A 22736-nucleotide genomic window follows, 5' to 3' on the forward strand; every position below is an offset into this window, starting at 1 on the left:
CTTGAAAGTTTGAAGGCTCTCCGTCGTCTGTGGTCCTGGACCTCTTTGAGAATGTGACTTAGTGCCGTTGGGGAGGGGGGGGGGGTTGCGACATAATGCCACCGAAGATAAAACGGTTGGTCGAAACGCCAACTTTCAAACGAGAGAATCCGGTATTATCTTTGAAAGATTTGTGCAATGGGAGTGCATGACTTGACGTAAGCTTTTGGACATACGCCATTGCTAAGCACATGTGTGTAGAAGAAAACTACACAAAAAAAACCCAAAAGACAAAAACACAAATTAAGCAAAAAAATTGCTGTGGTCAACAGGATGTAAACACCTCATAATATTCCATATTCTTCCATATTCTTTGTTTGTTTACCATATTCCTGTTTTGGAACATACATGTACTTAGCAATGGCGTATGTCCAAAAGCTTACATCAAGAGAGATTCCGGGCTCTGACCTTGGGAAAGACCCTGTGTATGATACGATTAGCGCCCCCCCCCCCCCCCTTTTCTCATGCGATCAAAGTAACTCCACACAAGCGGGAGCCGAATAAAACTATAACTAGAGACAGGAAAAATTCGCGGGTTCAATGATCTTCAGGATGGACTCCAATATCCTCTGCACACTCGGGCAAATGCCAACAGTTCATTGGCTGCTGATTTGTGAGTCGTCTCGATTGTATGGGCCTGTGATTCGACATTTCTATGAGTGAAGGGTCTATAATTGGCCCTCAGTCCTTCAGATTAACAGTGAACCAATGGCAGAAGCAGCACTAAGGTATAATTATTTGAATTTTAGCATAACACGAAATGAATCCGCGAATTATTCAGGTCCCTACTAAGTATTTCATATGCGTGCATCATTTTGTACGAGGCTTAGTTGTTTTCTCAATTAAACATGCGATTTTCGTTTCCCCGCAAAATCTTGAAACTTTATTATTTTTTTTTAAATTTAATTACGTAAATTTCAAATGTTGACGTGAAGAAAGCTGGCAGTGAAGCGTTCCGAGGGGAGATTGTTATCGGGCGTATGGTGAGAGATAAGGCTGAACACGAAGATAGCGGAGTGTGTGGGTGGCATGCTCGCATGTGTGGGCGTTGATAACAGAGAAGACAAGTGGTCGCGTCTCTTTGGCGCTAGCTGGCTTCACTTTGCTTCGCTTCCCAGACCGCGAGACACACAACGTACTTCCACTGTTTGTTAGACTGCGCCTGGCGCGATCTTGTGAACTACCTACACGACTGTTTATATCTTTATCTCATATAATAATGAACTTAAAAATATATATTCATTTATTTATTGACTTAATGGAGAACTTGATGTAAGCTTTTGGACATACGCCATTGCTAAGCACATGTATGTATGTAGAGGAAAACTACAAAAAAAAAACCAATAGACAAAAACACAAATTAAGCAAAAATTGCTGTTGTCAACAGGATATAAACACCACATAACATTCCATAACAGGAATATGTTCAACAAAAAAAAATGGACTAAGAGAACGAAAAAAAAAAAACCCACAAATGATGACAGCACAAAAATATTGAACCAAAAAAAAAAAAGCACAACAGTTGAAACGAGACAAAAACACGACAAAACGAGAAGTTTAGGCTTTTAGCCTACTCTTACACTTAATCATAGTACTACAAAACTACACAAAAATCGTACTTCATATACTTATATTACTAAACTAACATAAACTAATACTTAGGAACTAAAATCCAGACATTTGAACTACTAGGAACATTAACAAAAACAATCTAATAACATTAAAAATTAAAAAAACTTTAAAAAAAGAATACAGCAGATATACAAGTGGTTACAAACGTCACACATACATAAAAGCGTAAGTAGTTGTGAGTAGGCAGGGTTTGTAGGTCCTGGGACACAGGCTCCAGGCTCGGGATGCAGGGATTCGCGGCGGCCATCTTGGATCACGTCACTTCCGGTGGCCATCTTGCTTTAAGTCATTCCCTGCAGCCATCTTGGATGACCTTGGCATTTGACCCAAGCGACCATCTTAGATTCCGCCATTTTGTTTTTAGAACATTCAACCATTTTGTTTCATTGAACATTCCACTATTGAGAATTATGACATCATGTCCGACATCTTGAAATCTATATTCATTAACTTATAAAATTAAAAAAATTAAAATTCATAAAAAATATTTAATAACACTTTATTTTTAAAACACAATTACATAAACATTGAGGGCCCCAATCCTTACGTTAAACTTTTTGTTATGCAGTCATAATAACCGAGTGCCCCATGTTATTTTTACTGGCATTACACTTTTCGTTACGATGACATTAACATCAAGCGCCCCACTCATGTGCGTTGCACCTTTCGTTATTATGACATCATCATAACAAAATCTCTAAATATACGCAGAAAACAATAAATCTCGAAACATTGTACGATTTATATGAATGTGCTCAATTGTTGGTTGGTAGATTTATATTTGCAAAAGGAGGCCAACAACTTGAATTATATTTAACAGAAGGGTGTTAGCCATGCAGGAGGGGTAGCATGCATCAAGTGCTAGGAGGGGGATTGGCCAGCCATGGCAGCGATTGGCGCCATGACTAACTCCCCTCACTGACTATACTAGACTAAAACTAGATAAGTTGAGCCCAGGTGAAACCTGCATAGGCACAGGTAAAACCCTGGGCTCTGACATGCGTGATGCAAAAGTTTCATGCAATAATATCAAGCAGGATGCTTACGGGAAATCAGAAGGATGGATCTGGAAGAAGAGTTGGACAAGAGTAGAAAAGAGTCTACCATGCAGGGGGGGGGGGGGGGATGGGGGCTTGGACATTGCTGTCCGCATTGTGTTTGGGTGGCACTGGTTTGTTTCGGGGGCGACTAGTCGTTACACGACGGGCTGCCAGCCAGCCCAGCTGATACAGAGCTATTATGAACAGCGACAAGGCAAACAAAAAATCTAGCTTCCTTTAAGTACAGGCTGAAAAAACATCTTTGAAACAACTGCTTACCATGACCACTTCGCCGCTATCCTATTGCTTCAATCTGTGTGTGAATGTGCGAGTGACTGGTTTTAATGTAGTACCACCTATTTTTTTTTCCGGTTTTGATACTATTTGCTGTATGTTTAATTACTTTCCTTTTTATGTATGTCTATTCTTAATTTTTAATTACGTTAAATCAGTTATGGTTAAATCATTTGTAATAGTTAATATTTGAACATTAAGTTAAAATTTTAATTTGTTCACTTAATATTTAGTCAAATCTGCTTATATCATGCTTAATTTTTAATACTCCACTATTTGATGTAATCGCAGAAAAGTGGTTAAGTATAAGAAAAGGCGTACCGCCTTAACTTCGCCACCAATAAAGACGATAAAATTATATATATATATATATATATATAGACACACACACACGAAGACATGTGGTATCTTGGTGGTCTCGCACCGCGCGGTGGCTCCCAGGGGCCAGAGCCGGGCGCGCGGTGACGTCACGGGGCGCCGCGCTGACGTCACGCGGAGACCGCCACCTGGCGCAGGCGCGCGCGCTTCGCGGAAGCAGCCTGTGGTCTGGCGAGGCCAGCTTGCCTCAAGGACACGTGTAGGCAGCTGAGCGGGCAAGGTCTCCGCAACACCCACGCTGTTCAGGGAATTACCTTTGAAAGATTTGTGCCATGGGAGTGCGTGACTTGATGTTAGCTTTAGGACATACGCCATTGCTAAAGCACATGTATGTCTGTAGAGGAAAACTACAAAAAAAACCCAAAAGACAAAAAAAAAACACAAATCAAGCAAAAAAATTGCTGTTGTCAACAGGATATAAACACCACATAATACTCCATAACACGAATATGGTCAACAAACAAAGAAAAAACAAAGAAAAATTGACTAACAGAACGAAAAAAAAACCCACAAATGATGAAAGCACAAAAATATTGAACCCAAAAAAATTCAGCACAACAGTTGAAAAAGGCTGTCATCATTTGTGTGTGTGTGTTTTTTTTTTTTTCGTTCTCTTCTGTTTTCGAAAATTATTGTATTTGTACCGTATTTTCGTTTTGTCGTGGTTTTGTCTCGTTGTGGTACACAGCAGTTTTCTAGCTGTCGGCGTTGTGGTCAATTTTGACATTCGGCGTTATGGTATTTCGGCGTTGAAATAACGACCCCATCGAACCTCGTATGCTGCTATTAACTGGAGGTTGTGTTGCCGTGAAGGGTGAAGGAGGGTCGGGGGGGGGGGGGGAGTCCATGGGATGTTCACGCCATTTGATTGCTTCCCCCGACCATACATGGATTGTGCTTTGTAATGGCTGAGCAGACGGGAGAGTTCTTTAACACTTTTATCTAATCTCGATGGTTGCGCTGGGAATACCGTATATATTTATATGTACAGCCATTCATCATTCGAACATACGTCCTCGTTGTGTTTTAAGGTTCGTCTGTTCAGCTGGCGGGTTTATCAGTTGTTTACATCCTTTTTTTTTTACTGCATCCGTTTGTGCTGCTGTCCATTTTCTTCGACTTTGAATCAACTAGACTTAATTAGGGAAAACAAACAAAAAAAGAGGAAATAATGAAAAATAAAGTTGGGCATTTTAATGCCGCCATAGATAGATATTTTTTTATTTACTAAGTCTCATGAGACACCAACCGCATACACATCTGCTGTTCCAGTTACATGAAACAGACAGTGCACAAGAAATGGAAATTTGGCCATCCATCTAGATATCATTGTAATTAATATCAAGTATTTAAAATCAAAACTCCCCCTCAAATTTTAAATTAGTACTTGATGTATTGATGTAAATGTATGTAGCTATTCATCGTAAAAACTGTATACAGCAACGATATAAGAACCAACTTATTTTTTTTTAATTTACAGGCATTTCAACAAAAAAAATCTTTGCAAACAACACTGAAGATGCCTGCTGCAATGCAGAGCGAAACGTCGGTGGACACTTCCACTGCGACGCGAACCAACCTCAAGAGAAGATACAGCTTAGACTGCAACAACGTGTGTCCTTCCTTGTAACTGGCGACCAGCTTCAAGTGCCTCGTGCGTAGAGGCGAAATGGCGTGCGATGCGCGAGCCCGTGTCGCCCTTAGCGACCCCACGCTGGCCCGGAATACTTTCACGAGAACACCTCCTTTCCCCTGGCCCCATCAAGGCGGTAATATCCTTTATTATTCCGCTTCCATAATTTCGTGTTTGGATCATTATTTTGAACGAATTCATATATAACTTTAATTGCTTATAAAGTTTTTTTTTTCCGTAAATTTAATACACATTTATTTGATATTTTTCAGAAACTTAAAAGGCCAATTTTTATGTCAACCCTAGCATGGACTAAGAGCACGTAATAAAATCTTGAAAATCTCAGGTTTGTAGCATTGTGGGTAAACCGATTTTTTTATTGATCAATGGATGATATACATAGAATTAAGTAATACACGGCAAAGGGTTGACATAATAACTGACATTTAAGTTTCTATAAAATGGGGGTTGTCTGTTAAGTAGGTCAAATCAAATATTATTTTCAGTTTTTGAAAATGTAATTTAAATAACTTGTTTAAATATAATCACGAACAATTAGTTAAAAAGCCCGCCTTAACCTGTTTGATGTTATAGAAGATTTTCTCGCACGGTGGTTGGCCGGTTCTTGCACGCTCGGCTCAGGCGGAACGCGACAATTTTTCGTGCGTGCAGCCGGCGTTCATCGATTTACAAGACGTTATCACGTCAAGAAAAAACTTATAAACTTAATCAATTTATATCACATTTCATTACACAATAAACAAAAGTTATATTATTAATTTATCTAAAAATAATAATAATAATAATAATAATGCGTAAAAACACGAAATGTTGGAAGCGAAACAATGTCGGAAGCCACCCCCTTGACCTGAAGTTTCCCACTCTCCAGCTGCAGAAGTCGCAGATGGCGCCTGCGCAGGTCAGCTCGTCGCTTCCGCTTCCTCCAGCGCCGCGCGCCTACGTCACCGCGCCGGCCTCCAGTCTGGTGACGTCAGCTCTCTCCCCGCCGCGTCACGCGCCCCGCGGGCCAATCAGAGCGCCGCCTCCACGCTCCCTTGTTTGGGGAGGGGGGGAATCCAGCCGCGCAGACATGTCGGAGCGCGCCCTGCTCTTTTATTCTCTTTGTTTCGCAAGGACTCGCGCAGTTTCGGAAGTACGTACCGTGGTACACAGCTACTGACTCATATCCGCGCCAACACGTTTATACCAAGTGCTGTGCCTTCTCAGTCGCCGGTTTCCGAGAAATACTTACCTTGGGCAGTCGCTGTAGAAGTGACTCACGGATTTCATCATCAGTTTGGTTTTTGAGTAGAACCTCCTGGTCTATAGAACGTGCAAACAACCACGTAGTAAACAACCACGCAGTATACACACGTGCATTGCTATGTGCTTAGGAAAAAACCTTCTCTAACTTCTAAAAATAGATTACTATACAAACTACATTTCACGAAATATAACAATTTGTACAAATGTAAAAAAAAAATAGTGGTATGAAACAAGTCAGCCATTCTTACACTAAATATTTTTAATAGTTTTAATATTTTCTATGACAAAAAAAAAATTAATGACAGTTCCGTTTTTTTCTCTCTTATTAGGTCAAAGAATTTATTCATATTGTAGGAAAGTGTTTAAGTTTTTTTTATATTTGTATACAGCTTATATATATATAATTTTAATCTTTTGCACTAACAAATTGTAGAGTGTAATGCACGTCATGTAATTTCTACCTATCTCAAATTGTCTGGTGTTATGATTGTTGTCCTCAGTTTTTTGGATTTTCTGGTGTGTGAAAATGTTTTGTGTTAATGTTTTTTTAAATTCCCTATGAATGAATGAAAATACTCTTAGGGTGTTTTAATTTTAGGCGGTGAAGATTTTAAGGTAATTTTTTTTTACTTACAGTGAAGATATATTTAATTATTTGATACTATACGAATAGCTTTTTTACTTCTAATCTTAAAATGTTTCGACTCCCACTGTATTACCAAAGTTCAATTATTTACGTCATCACCGAGTGGAAGTAAACATTGTGAAAAGTTCTCAATGTCGAACAATTCTTTCTTTAGTCCTTTGTACTGGGTCTTTTGGCTCCCTGAGCTGTATGTTTCTGTAACGACAAACGCAATTCAGTTTCAGGCCAACAGTCATATATTTTTGAGTTGTAATAATAATAGTAACGTACTTACTACCCTTACTTATTAGACCAAGCGACAAGGCAAACAAAAAATCTAGCATCCTTTAAGTACAGGCTGAAAAAACATCTTTGTAACAACTGCTTACCATGACCACTTCACTGCTACCCTACTGCTTGATTCTGTGTGTGAATGTGCGAGTGACTGGTTTTAATGTAGTAGCACCTAATGTTTTTTTTTCTTTTTTTTTTCGGTTTTGATACTTTTTGCTGTATGTTTAATTACTTTCCTTTTTATGTATGGCTATGCTTAGTTTTTAATTACTTTATAATAAGTTATGGTTGAATCTTTTGTAATAGTTAATATTTGAACATTAAGTTAAAATTTTAATTTGTTCTCTTAATATTTAGTCTATGTCATGCTTAGTTTTTAATATTCAAATCTTTGATGTAATTGCAGAAAAGTGGTTAAGTGTAAGACGATAAACAAACAAACAAACAAACAAACTTCTGGAAGGGTAAGAAAGGACGTTAATACCGCCGATAAAAGACATCTTTGAGTTATCATAAATTCCAGTCGAAATGGCAAAATGGGTTCAGACAAAAGAAGCACTTCCCAATCTAGTGCCAGTCTCCATCCAATAGTAATTTGTTTGGGGGGGGGGGGGGGGGGGGAAGGTTCCCTTCGTTTTAACAACTGCGTGCCACTTGACATTTTTAGAAACGTTGGTGCACGACTAGGCACTAGGCCAAGTTAATCTTTTAGTTTTAGGTAACATATAAGATATGGTTATATTTCGAATGTAGGAAAAATAAAATGTATATTGCAAAATGGCAGTTTTATTTATATTTCTGAAGAAAAAACAATTATAGACATACATACAAATTGAACAATATTTAAAAAAACTAATTTTAGACAATTATTATAAATGAGTCCAAAAATCAAGATTAATAAAAAATCCAGTTATTGTTATTGGTAAACTTGTTGCTGTTTGTTCATTATCAAATTATCAATATCAGGGTCAATGGAACTTAACTTGACTCTTAAGTACTTTTTACACTGATTCTGTTCCTGTTTTTTTTTTTTTTTTATGTTCCACCTGCAACGTTGCCACGTACCACTCGTGGTACTCGTACCACATGTTGGGGCTCCCTGCACCAGACAGTAACCGCCGCGCTGGTCCTGTAGTCGGGGCTTACAGACTCACACCTCGAGCCGGGGAGATCCTGGGTCGACTCCCGGCGGCGACGGTTTCTCTCCTACTCTCGTACTCTCAAACTCTCGCACTCTTTACTTCTCGTACACACGTACTCTCGTACTCATGTACTCTCGTTCTATCGTACTCTCGTCCTTTCGTTGTATCGTACTTATACTCTCGTACTTTCACTCTTTACTTTCGTACTCTGGTACTGTAGTTCTCTCGTTTTATCGTACTATTTACTCTCGTACACACATACTCTTGTACTCTTAACCTCTCGTTCTATCCTACTCTCGTACTCTTGTACTCTTGTTCTCTGTTACTCTCGTACTCTTGTTCTCTGCTTCTCTGGTACTCTTGTTCTCTGGTACTCTTGTTCTCTGGTACTCTTGTTCTCTGTTACTCTCGTACTGTTGTTCTCTGGTTCTCTGGTACTCTGGTACTCTTGTTCTCTGGTACTCTCGTACTCTTGTTCTCTGGTACTCTTGTTCTCTGGTACTCTGGTACTCTGGTACTCTGGTACTCTTGTTCTCTGGTACTCTGGTTCTCTGGTACTCTTGTTCTCTGTTACTCTCGTACTGTTGTTCTCTGGTTCTCTGGTACTCTGGTACTCTTGTTCTCTGGTACTCTCGTACTCTTGTTCTCTGGTACTCTTGTTCTCTGGTACTCTTGTACTCTGGTACTCTGGTACTCTGGTACTCTTGTTCTCTGGTACTCTGGTTCTCTGGTACTCTGGTACTCTGGTACTCTTGTTATCTGGTACTCTTGTTCTCTGGTACTCTTGTTCTCTGGTACTCTGGTTCTCTGGTACTCTGGTACTCTGGTACTCTTGTTATCTGGTACTCTTGTTCTCTGGTACTCTTGTTCTCTGGTACTCTGGTACTCTGGTACTCTGGTACTCTTGTTCTCTGGTACTCTGGTACTCTTGTTCTCTGGTACTCTGGTACTCTTGTTCTCTGGTACTCTGGTTCTCTGGTACTCTGGTACTCTGGTACTCTTGTTATCTAGTACTCTTGTTCTCTGGTACTCTTGTTCTCTGGTACTCTGGTACTCTGGTACTCTGGTCCTGCAGTGGCCCCGACACGCAGAAGCACGCAGACCTGGCGGTGGCGCGGCGAGGCACGTACAAGTGTTTATCGGCAGAGCGCGGAGGTAAACAGGCGCAGATAAGATAGCCGCAGTGGAACATAAACACGCGCGCGGTGCCGGCAGAGGGACCCCAGCACACAGACAGTCCGCGGCGATCAGCGACGGCGTCTCGTTTTCATTCTTTTCAAGTTACATTAGAGTTGATATCATAATAAAAAAAAACATAGTGGAAATACGCCCAACATTACCTACCTGTCTGTCTAGGATTTTAGTTAACTTATAAACAAACCACTACTGCAACTAATATATATTTGTTTAAATATAAATGTAAAAACGTGGATGATATTTCTAAAATATGGAATGTTTACTATAAGCTGTTTTCCAGGGGTTTGTAAGGACAATAAATTTAGTCTTCGAACACACTTTTATTTTAATTATATTTTATTTCGTGCCTTAATTTTCTTACTACAAATGAATTAGTTAATGTTTTAGGTAACTGAGCGCTAATTAGGAAGTTGTCAGAAAAATGTGGAAAACACATTAATGAAAAATTTTGGTATGAAAAAAAAATATATAGTATATAAAGCCCACAATTGTTTTTAGAAATCAGTTTTCGATCCAAAAATCGTTTTTATTTGCTTATACGAATTTGTGTACCACTTCCTCCCTGTAACTTTCCGTTATTGAACAGTGAACGAACTGTAATCTATTTCAGAGCCACCAAGTCATCGATAAACATTTCTAATAACATTTTAAAACTCATAAGTACTTCTCAACAGAGGTTAGACTGTGTCTCAAGGCATTCTGCAGCTAAACCAATAGATAAACAATGTTCGCAGGCTTTCACGGGCCGTTGTCTGAAGCAGCTTGGCTTCTGGGTTTGTAGCCGCGTCCTCGGCGAATAATTCACCGACGTTTCGGTCGACATTGCAGTCACCATCATCAAGGGAGCAGTTACCAACCAGTTCGCCAAGGACGCGGCCACAACCCCAGAAGCCGAGATAATTCAAACCAACGAACAGTCGGGAACAGAAAGTTGTTGATCGAATGTTGACGTAACACAATGTTTGTGACTACCGCCGGCACTAGCACGGCGGCTCTGGGGCCGGTACGCTATCTCCGAGGGGCCCCGAAAGAACAAGAACTGCAACTAGGAGATAGCGTGTGGCAGCCGATAGCCGTAGCTCGTTCGCCGGGGCAGGTTCCGCGGCACTGCCAAGGCTGGAACACAAGGTTGTCTGCAATCTTGGGAACACCACATAACTTAGAAAGTCACAAATTAGAACTGTCATAACTTAGAAACACGCAACGCTGAATCACACAACTTAGAAGCGCCATAACGTAGAAAATCATAATTTAGAACTATCACAACTTAGAAATCTCATAACTTAGAAAAACGTAACTTAAAAACACGCAACGCAGAACCACATAACTTAGAAACGTCATAACGTAGAGAGTCACAACTTAGAACTATCACAACTTAGAAAAACGCAACTTAGAACTGTCATAACTTAGAAACACGTAACTTAGAAACACGCAACGCAGAACCACACAACTTAGAAACACCATAACGTAGAAAGTCATAACTTATAGCTGGCATTACTTAGAAAATTCTAAGTTATGTGTTTCTAAGTTGTGTGTTTCTAAGTTGTGTGTTTCTAAGTTATGATAGCACCCCTGCAATCTTCACTCTTCGTTGCTGGCGGTCACGCGACGGGCACATCCATCACATTACGGGATGTCTGAAGGGCGTTACTTTAAGCCCTGTTTTGCAATGGCATGGCAGGCGCCGAGCAGAGAAACAAACCACCCCGAAGTACCCAGAGGCGTGTGTTACGTCCCGCTTATATTACGTACATTCCAACCTGCAAGTAGCGCACTTTTTTTTAAAAAAAAAGCAGCCTATGTTTGATACGTATGAAAAAAAAACTAATTTAAATTTTACCTGGGTTATACTTCGTGAAAACTGTTAACACTAACCTGAATATTCAGAGAATATAATACTATATATATAATTCTATACTTCTACACATTGGCGAAATCTGTGCCATGACATTGTCGCAGAGATCCATACAGGTACAAACACCACGAGGGCACGTCTGTCGAGCCAGAGGAGTGGGGGTATCGATGACCTGGGAGGGAGACGGGGTATGTTGCTACTCGCCGCGGCCATCTTTGTTCCGCGGGCCGAGGTCGCGTGACGTCACAGACATGGCCGCCGAGGCCGCACTGCCTTTTGTCAGCCGCGGTCGAACTTCTGAGGAGCTGACATGCCGTCACACAAACAAAATAAGTAATTAAATTTAATTAGCAGGATGAATCACGTGCAGGACATACATACAGCGCAGTCAGAAACGTCAGTGAAAACTGTAGCTCACGTGCTTCTGTTCGTCGCTATAGCAGGGCGTAAACAAGGGCGAATAGGGTGGGTGGAGGGGGGGGGGGGAAACGCTGCCCCCTTTCTGAAGTGGGAAAGAAAAAACTAAATGGAATCAAATTACAAACAACAAAAGATTAGAAAAATTTTATAACATTTCGAGCTGGATATGCCATTGCAAATAGGTAGGCCTACCTACACTGGAAGAAGTAGCTTGGTTTGTGGGTTGTAGCCGTGTCCTTGGCGAATAATTCACCAACGTTTCGGTGGAAATTGCAGTCGCCATCACCTAATCCCTGATGATGGCGACTGCAATGTCGGCTCGAAACGTCGGTGTATTTTGGTTTGTGGGTAGTAGCCGTGTCCGTTGGGACTCGGGTTCGGCTCGCAGATACAGGTATAAACAAGCACCTTACACCACGGTCCCTCCTGCGCAGTTCAAGTGCAATTCATTCCGGGCGTATCTTATCGGTCAAGAGGTCCCGGGCTATCTTCACAGAGGCGCTATCTTCACCTTCGCGCTTCACCGTCCCAGCACATCATGTCCGCGCACGTCACGTGGTGTAGCGCGAGCTGGCGGCGCCATCTTGCCACCTGAGAGGCACGGTGCTTCATCACAAGAGACCTGAGAAAAACGCGGATTCATTTCGTGTTATGCTAAAATTCAAATAATTTTACCTTAGTGCTGCTTCTGCCATTCGTTCACTGTTGATCTGGAGGACTGAGGGTCAATTAGAGACCCATCACTCACAGAAGCGTCGAATCACAGGCCCACACAATCGAGACGACTCACAAGTCAGCAGCCAATGAACAGTTGGCATTTGCCCGTGTGTGTAGAGGATATTGGAGTCTATCCTGAAGGTCATTGAACCCGCGAATTTTTCCGGTCTCTATTCATCAACCGCATTTACAAATCGCTAGAGACCTGAAAAATTCGCGGATTCATTTCGTGTTATGCTAAAATTCAAATAATTTTACCTTAGTGCTGCTTCTGCCATTGGTTCACTGTTAATCTGGAGGACTGAGGGCCAATTAGAGACCCATCACTCATAGAAGTGTCGAATCACAGGCCCACACAATCGAAACGACTCACAAGTCAGCAGCCAATGAACAGTTGGCATTTGCCCGAGTGTGTAGAGGATATTGGAGTCTATCCTGAAGGTCATTGAACCCGCGAATTTTTCCGGTCTCTACAAATCGCTGATCCAGCCGTACTATTGGTTTTGTGTTATTCGTCCAACCATGTTCTTTCCAGTAAAATGAACCAAAATTTTCGCGGATTTCTTTTGGTCGCAAGGTAGACTGCAAACGTTTATTTGAAGATTGATTCACAATCCTCTTGACAATATCCTCTACTGCTGTGAACCAGTCAACCAGCTAGTTGAAGGGATTTTTTATGAAAAAAAATAAATTGGAAAAATTGCCTGTAAAATTTGTAAATTAGTGGAAAACTAAAATTTCTTTTTTTTTTCTATGAGATTTTTGTATGAACTTAAGACCATAATTCACGTTTCGAACGATGGATGTACGTAGCCCAATTCTATTTTGGTTTAGTTCGTTATGGTCTTGCAAAGGTTTTCGGGAAAAAAAGGAAAGTCGGAAGATTCGGAGAGACTGCAAAAATCATAATTTTTGTAAGCTCTCTCGATCATAACTGACGTTAGAAACGGCATGTTTGGTTGATTCTTTTTTTTTTTTTTTTTTGTTCGTTTAGCTCCCAGAATTGAAAATAAATTTATATATGTAGTATAATATATAGTAAATATATATAGCCAGATCGGTCCAGCCGTTCTCAAATGATGAGCTTACCAACGAACATCTTTTAATTTTTTATTTATATAGACGAGAGCGTACGCAGTATTTCATTTACGCAGTGATTTTTTGGGGGTAGGGCATATAACATATTTTCCTGTTGTTTGCTTTCAAATTCTTTCCTTTTGTCAATGGGACTCTTTTTATGATTTCGAGGGGAGAGGGTATATCCCCCAATTTGCCCCCCCCCCCCCCCCCCCCCCAATTCTTACCCTTGATTATTAACAATTCACATTCTCCGAAGAAAGGAGACTGCAACCTTTTCTGAAATACTTTACATTAGCAGATAACATTGTTATTTACCGAGTAATTTACCAAAATAAAACGTTTTCACTTTACAATGTGCACATCGTATTAATTTAATTTAATATTCTTGCGGGGGTTTTTAAATCGTGGAGTTACAGCTGGTTTCTTTTTTTATGTGAATGTTCTGAAAACTGTTCTCGCTCGAGGCTTATCTGATACGGCACCACTGAAGGCACAGCTCGCACTCGAAGACAATAGCCGACTGCCTTTTCGCCGATTTTACGTTCCGCGAGAAAAAAAAAGAAAAAGAAAAAAAAAAAGGACACATTTTTGGCAGCTGGTTGAACTCGCTCAGCTATATGTACACCTCAGCGACGAGATAACGCGTGGCTTCGCTTCAGTAGCGTCGGAGCTGAACCCCGAGGCCGGCGCGACCTGACCTCCCCCCCCCCCCCCCCCCCCGGGCAGACACAACACGCGATAGCAGCGCCGGGGAGCCGGGGGTCAGGGGTCAGAGGTCACCTCTCACTTCGCTCGGAGCTACCCCCTCCCCTCTCCACCGGAGACCCCAGCCGGCCGCGTGCAGGCTTCAACCCCGCGGACACTGCGAGACACGCGTGGGTTCGAGTCCCTCCCGCGACCCCCGCCAGAGAAACACACAAATAGTTACACCTCAGTGCTGCCTCTGCTATTGGCTCACAACTCACCTGGATGACTCTGAGCCAATGAGAAACACTCAACCGAAAGCTGTATCGAATCACAGGCTGCTACGTTGGGACGTCTCACAAAACAGCAGCCAATGAGTGGGTGACATTTGACCGAGTGTAAGTAGAACTACGGAGTTCATCCTACAGGTCATTGAACCCACAATTTTTTCCGGTCCCTACTTATAGCGTTGATTTTCCGTGAAGTACTAATAATTCTCAGTTTTTTTTTTTTTTTTTTTCGAAAAATAGACATTTTCCTGTATTTACCCTGAAAACAACGTTTCTATATTCCTACTGGTTTCTGAGAAATTTCCGTTTATATATCACATCAGATAGCATGCAGGGATGACGAAGCTTTGTTGGCGAACGTGCCATTCTTTATAGGAAAAAAAAATTGTGGCTAGTACAAGCCATCAAAGAATCTTGACTTAGTGAAAATAATAATGGATAAAGGTAAAAAAAAAAAAAAGATGCCATTTACTTAAAATTTGTACAGCAATCGCATTTTTTTTTTTTTACTTTTAGCGATGAAGTACAGAGAGTCTTTGATTATTGGCGTGTCATTGGTTCGCCATGCGTGGCCCGTGCATTGAAGCGGCAGACACCACGTTGTGCCGTGCTTTCTGCTGCATGAGAACGTGTTTGTTTTGTGTTTGGACATTGTGACGCGATGGAAGGTGAATAAATAAAAAAACCGCGAGTTCCTACACGACTCGCCGTGGACCCAGTTGGGGAAGTCTCGCAAGCAGCATTGCGCGCGGGCAACACTGGAGATCACGGGGCCTGCTGGGAGGTGCTCGGACTAGAGCTGTAGCTTTGAATATATATACTGTATAGAAGTCGCGAGTGGATAGGATTTACTCTACGTTTTTCAGGAGCGTATGATGAGCATCTTGGGAACTTCACCGCTGCAGCGCGCTGCCGTAACGCCCTGTATCGTCTTAGTTGTTATTTACACGTTAGAGCGCAGCGCTGTCGCCCTCTGTCATTCCCCGCACCCCCCCCCCGCACCCATCATTCACTGCAGCTCAACGTCGTTCAACAGGAGGGGGAAGGGGTGTTTGAAGAGTTCGACACTTGTCCGCCAGGGACCACCACAAGTCGATGCCCTAGAGATGGTGGCGATTGCGGCGGTGAATTAACCAACTACCTCAAAACCGTATTAGAAATTTTAACCTGGGCTGGCGACTTCTATACAGTATATATATTCAAAGGTTGGGCCCAGGTAAAACCTGCATAGACACAGGGAAAACCCTGGGCACATTCATGTGGGATGCAAATTGGCATGCATTACGTGTAGGAGGATACAGGAGACAGAGGATGGTCTGGATGAAGAGTAGGACAGAGTAGAAAAGAATCTACCATGCGGGGGTTGGGCACTTGGACTCGTGGTCCGCTTTGAATTTTATTTGTATCTGGAATATTTGACCAGGGATACTGAGTAACGGGTTTGCCATCTAGTAGCGAGTAACGAAACGTTACACACGGATGCATTACGTTACTCGCATTTTTCAAGTAGTATGGATAATTTTCGACACCTATTTGTTGCTTTTTCATTATAATTGACGCATAATGGATTGCGATGTTATTGTGATATAACATAAGCTCACGGTTAAAATTTTCAAAATAGTAAATCCATTGTAAATTTAGTAGATTCCGTCAACATTTCACTTGTAGTTCTACACTTTACCTATTAAATCAAATTAAATTTAGAATGACAAACACAAGTCTGGTTCAACATACGGAAAAGTGAAAAAAAAAAATGCACCTTACGCAGTTTCGTATGTAATGTATAACTGCATGTTTTCTACAAATTACGAATGTGTGCGACGCCGCGCCGTCATACTGCAAGCGTACGCAATACGACTCGATTCGATATGTTCTAACATATCATAGCATGTTATGAGTAGTGATCGGAAAAATTCGGGGATTAATTTCGCGATAGGTTAAGATTCAAATACATAAAACCGTGCGATATTTCTGCTATTGGCTGACGGTTTGTCAGGTGGACTCTGACCCAATTAGAGACGCTCACCAAAAGAAGTGTCGAATCGCGAGGAACCCAGTTGAGACGTCTCACAAGTCAGCAGCCAATGAAAAGGTGACATTTGTTCTAGTATGCATAGGACAATTGAGTTTATCCTAGAGGTCATTGAAACTGCGAATTTTTCCGGTCCCTAGTTATGAGGTATCAGAAGTAACGAGTAACGTAAGGATACGCATGGGCGTCGCAAGGATATATTTTTTTGGGGGGGGGGGGGACTTCAATTGATTTAGTGTTAAGGAATATCCATCCCCTGGAAAAAAGCGGGGGGTCCGGGGGTCCGGGGGTCCTCCCCCGGAAAAAGTTGGGGTTTGAAGGTGCAAAAAGGTGGTTTTTAGGCATTTTTCTTTCCTAAACATTCTAATTATAGTTGGTTGCAATATATAATTTATTTTTTATAAAAAATATTTTCAGAGAACAAATTTGTAAAAACACAGTTAACATATCTGTATTCGGTATCGGACCTGATTTAGATTTTACACAAAGATTGAATTAAAAAGTGCTAATATTACCACGATTGGACTAAATGCAACATATGGGTTATATCACAGAAATCATATTTTTAATATAACTATGAAACTAAATATATTATTGGAGGGGACGAAATTGAAATCTTTTATTATTGGGGGGGACGTGTCCCTCCCCTCCCCCACCCCCCCCTCCCCACGGTTGCGACGCCCATGGGATACGATAGTAATGAGTACATACTGGTACGCTTTTTTTCCCGTTACTTTTACACCTCTAGTTCGGACCAGCACGTCGGTGGGGTGGATGTCGGAAGAAGACCCCCCCCCCCCCCCTTCCTGAGACGACGCGACCGAGGCCGGGCTTGAGCAAGTGGGCGGAGCCACGTCGCCGCCGATAAGCGCCGCCAGGGGCGCGACCTTCGCTCCGCCATGCCTCGAGCAGCGCCTTTGTTCCGGGCTGTGCGCGGTGCAGCTGCACTCCTGCAGTGTATCAAATAATATTATAGCAACACGATGAACAAATAATATATATATACACATGCTTAAAGCACGATTTGCATAACCCAGTAATAAGTAATTTAAAAAGAAGTAGAAAAAGGTGGGTTGTCTGTAAAGTCGGTTTACGGACGATAGTTTAACGTGACAACGTCATAACAAAACATTGATGAAATGATTGCATACTTTTATGAATAAAATTGAATCTTTTTTATTGAATTATCACTATTTTGTATGGATACAAAGAAGGAGTGGAATGAAATCTACAATTTAATTGATAAATTTACTTTTATTTGCACTCATTAATTCAAATATGTTTATTACTTTAACGAAGAGATTATTTTAACTATAACTTTTATACATGTTTGCTATTTAACTTGTTCCAATCTGTGTTATTCTGTTGAGGATAGGACGATGATGGGAAAAGCAGGAAACGAATGGGAGTGTTTCAAGTTTTTATGTGCCTCGAAAAAAGTCAAATCGGTGGTTGTTCCAATCGAGTGGAAGAGAGATATAGATGCGGCGCAAGCGTACAATGGGCGCGACGGGACACTTTTTCGTGCGTGCAGCCGGCGTTCATCGATTTATTAGACGTTGTCACGTCAAAAATGTTCGGGGCGAAGAGGCGTGTGCCGTGTGGTGCTCGAGCCAATGTCGTGCCCTGTCAGCCGGCCAGGCGACCACCTTGGTGACAGGAACCACGAGCGCCGATGCTATCTGGCGGGCGCCATCCGACTTGCAGATGCTGCGACTGCGGCGCCGGTCACGCGGTGAGGTCGTCTGGGACTGCGGACATCCCCCGCGGAGGAGGCGTGTTGGCAGGGCGAGTGCTGTCTCCCGTCTGCCTCCTGCCCACAAGTACCTACAGTAGCATGTCCATACATGACTGTCACAGCTTCAACGGTATATTATCAAAGTTTAATTTCGACTATTTACAACAAATCATACATCAAATTGAAGGTAAACTAACCTTGTTTTTCTCACAAGTGTTCAACAAGTGCAAATTTACTTATACGGCATACATCAAACCTAGAGTCAAATTCTTCCCATACTTTGGTTAACAAATCCGGAGTAATGGAAGCAATTGTCTCTTCAATTCTGTGTCTCAACTCTGGCAAATCATTATGTAGCGGCGGAAGGCTTTATAATACATTTATAAAGCTTTATAAAGTCTTTATAAAGCCTCAAGGGAAAAAATCGCATGGCGTTATGTCAAGTGAACGTGGATGCCAGCGAAAAAGAGCTCTGTCGTCTCGACCATTACGACCAATTCAACCGTCAGGGACTTAGACGTTCAGCCACTCTCGTGCAAAGAGATTCCAACGGGCAGGGGCTCCATCCTGTTCACAGGTTCACCCTCTACTAATTAAACTCAGGAGTCACTATTTTGCATAGGTAGTGCTGCAAGCGAGAAAACAACATAGCGCTTATCTAAAACTGTTTGAGTTACTCTTTAACTGTGATCTTGAACCAACACTCTACAACACTTACAGTTCATACTATTAATTAAAATTTATAACTGGGACATTCGGTTAACGACATGTTGTATGTGCATTAATCCCACCATCAAACGGAAAGAATTAGAAAGCAAACAGCAGGCAAAGAGGTTGTATCCCCCTTCCCTCTGCGTATACTCTCCTGTTGTCGTATTCTGTATTTTCATCGCTCTTTTCAAGCTGCACCAAGTCAACAAAACTAGTGCCAACTGAAGGTTCGAGTCATATCCACAAAGTCAAGATCTGAGATTACTTCCAACAAGAACAGTTGCCAAATGCCGGGAGTGTGTTATCAACACGTCTAGCGTTGTGTCGGCTGGCATTGTCATTCAAAGAACTAACAACTTTCTCAGTGACGCGGGCAGCTGATATTGCTGCAAACAGACGTTTTGTATCGCAAGTCAAATTATTGTGGACTCAAATAATTTTTAATGTCCAAACAAAAGAAATTTTTTTTACTGACAATGATATCGTGATTCTTTAACACTAACGTTAATTTGATGCAACGTATATGTATGATTTGTCCACAGTATCAGTTTGGGTATTGTTGTTCCTTGCTACGAGAAAGTGGGGTTCAGAGTGAAGCAAGCAACCCCCTCCCCCTAACCCTTCCAGACATCCATGTGATGGGATTAACGTATCAGCGAGGGTGCTGAGTGGTGTAGCGACCTATCTCAACTCTAGCACGTCTGTCACGGAGTGTCCATCTGCCCTTTATTTTTGTATACGATAAACACGTCAAAATATACGTTGATGTTGAACACACAAAAATGGCAGACATGAAAGTAAAAAAAAAAAGTCGGTAATTCAGATACAAATATAGCCTACAAAGATAAAGTAGATTCAAGTATGCACGGATGGTTGTAAAACAGCAATACAGCAGCATATAAAGACCAAAAAAAAGATACAAGTATTAAAACATATAAAATTAAAATAGATACAAATATATTCTCTTCAGTCACAAATACATCCAAGTATGCACATACGTGGTTCTACAATCCGCGGCCTCTAGGCTGCAGACCTGGCGTCCTCGTTGTGAAACACCCGGTAGTGCGGTCGACACTCGGTACTATTCCAGTGCGTTATCTCTTCAAGGTCAACGTCGTGATTTCGTGACGTCAGGACCACCGAGGCCGTTGATGGGCTCTGTCCTTAAAAAGAGAGATCAGCCACCAAATGCCATTTGTTTTAATTGAAATGGCCCAGTGATGCAGGATGAACCGTGGGCAGATTTAGTTGCCTTTTTGAAGTGAAACTTCTTTACAGTCTTTAAGGTTTAGGGTAAGCCAAGATCAAAGCGTAACGAACAACGAAAAGTGCAATACTCGGGAGTAGAGTACTCTATGGCGGCTACATTGATTGTGAGAAGTAATGCATCAGCTATTTATATCAAGCAAACAAAACCAGTGAAGATTAATTCACTTTATTTTGGTAGCCTCGTGTTTTGAGGTGTGGCATACCAGAAATTTTGAATGTCCCACTCATTAATGTAAAGCATGTTTTTTTTTATCACAAAACAGCATTAAGTTTTTCTCTCACAATTTAAATCTCGGTTATCAAGCAATTAGTCGTCGAGTAGTTACATTGACATTATAAACTTAACATCCCATAGATAGGATAAGAATTAAGCTCTAGAAAAACAGTTTTTTTTCCTAATTATTTTCAGAATAAGTGAGTAATAATTTTTTTTTTTCAACGGAGTCTCGTTTTCTTATGTGTCACATGAAAGAGCAGATATGGCTGAATCATGTAATGATTCACATTGTATTAAGGGTAGCCTCTCATGCCAGACGTCATTTTATATATATATATATATATATATATATATTCTGTGCCAAACAACTACTTACTCACTTAATTATCAACCAAACAATAAAAACCTCCCGTACGAGTCATCTGCGCTACTAGTTAGAGATGACACAACTTTTCAACATATAGAATATGGGTCAATTATAATATACAATCATTTACCCGTGCTTTACTTATAAAAAATTATTATTTAGTAAAGTTTGTGTAGAGTTGTTGATACATCTAAGATAATATAAAGTAATTACAATTTTGCATCAGTTTTGCTGAGTCATGTAAAGTAAACACCCCCCCCCCCCCCCCCACACACACACACACACGCGTCGTATTAGGAGCCATGCCGTCACAACACTGAATGCAAAATCACTCCGTCACAATACAACACTGAAAAGACTCAATGCGAATATAAAATCAGTTACTAGATATACATCCACGTATCTACTTCCCCGTCATCACCGGCCACTGGCCTTGTACAACAGTCACCTGTCACTGCATTGCAGTGTTGCAACTTACAACCTGTGAAATTCCCTACCGTGAACGCCAATATTTTCCTTTTTTTCCCCTCCTTTAAAATAATAATTTGTTCTTTCCGAAGCCTTCGGTCCACCATTTTTTTTCCCTGCCAAATTTAATTACAGATAATTTTAATAAACTTAATTTATTCAAATTCGATATCCAAAAAAAAAAACATATTTCGGCACTAAAATATCGATATTTTTAACCTGAAATATCAATATGACAGCTGGACATAATAATGTGCAGGTAGCCAATTCGAGTCATGATAGCTACGAATACTCAGCAAAACCTAGATAAATACGACCTATTAAAAATTTTTTTAATGTAGTGTTATAAATGTTAGCGAACAAAATAAAAAAAAACAGTTATGAATTTAAAACGAGTTTTAAATACCCCTATAACTTTAAGTTCGCCTTTCGGTAATTTTTATAAACGTTTTATTCGTGTCTATTTGCATTATTTCTTACGCCAAAATTCTAAAGTAATATTAAGTACAAACGTAATAAAACACGGTTCCGAAGATAGTGCATGTAGGGGCGCATCAGTGGACGCGATATCGCATCCCTATAATCCCTGTTTTAGTGGACACATGCAGGGATGTATCGGCATCTCTTGTGGGAATCTAGAAGCCACGCAAAGATGGCCGCGTCCACTGCTAAGGGGGAGCCAAGCGCGGCTCCAGAAGGGGGGCGGTGGGGGCGATTTTATTGATTAGTGTATATTTATGTTTACTGAAATATTTAATTTCATATGATAAACTATTATCTCATCAAAAGTTGTGTCGCGGGTTTCACTAGAGGAACAGGACACACTAACAAGGTAGGAAAGAACGGATGCGAGTGTGTCAGAATTGGGTGCCCAGAGCATTTCGTAAAAACAACATTTTATAAACAGCAAGGTTCTAACAAACAAATAGCTCATCTCCTTCTCGAACTGGCATAGATCTTTTGAAGCGGCACCCCTGAGTGGTGGGCTCGAATACCCTTCGTGGACGGCTGTTAGGGCGACGTGACTTTTAGGGGCACTCTCGATTCTGAGTGTGTACGACGGTACACACGTTACAGTTGCATGGAGCTACAACTGGGGTTCTGTATTTGAAACCTGCAATTTGTAAATAATATTCCAAGGCCAATATCTGACCAATTTTTTTTGCAACTACGGCCTTTCTTTTGTGCGATGGCCCCTCCCGGAAAGTCATCCTGAAGCCGCCACTGAAGGGACACGGCTAAGGGCTCCATCGGGCCGGCATGTCTCTACGAGGGGTCCCTGGGACCTTTGAATATATATACTGTATAGAAGTCGCCAGCCCAGGTTAAAATTTCTAATCCGGTTTTG

The 22736-nt window shown here is 41.2% G+C and overlaps 1 long non-coding RNA gene across 1 annotated transcript in view; it reads right to left on the reverse strand.

The window, feature by feature from the left end:
- Positions 1-20038: 20038 nt before the first annotated feature.
- The window catches only part of LOC134534480 (uncharacterized), a 28294-nt gene continuing 25596 nt past the window's right edge, over positions 20039-22736 (reverse strand). Inside the window, exon 3 of the long non-coding RNA XR_010075501.1 lies at positions 20039-20230. This is a non-coding gene — a long non-coding RNA (uncharacterized LOC134534480). The remainder of the gene's footprint in view (positions 20231-22736) is intronic.

Source organism: Bacillus rossius, chromosome 7 (genome assembly GCF_032445375.1).
Source record: "Bacillus rossius redtenbacheri isolate Brsri chromosome 7, Brsri_v3, whole genome shotgun sequence".
Classification (NCBI taxonomy): Eukaryota; Metazoa; Arthropoda; class Insecta; order Phasmatodea; family Bacillidae; genus Bacillus; species Bacillus rossius.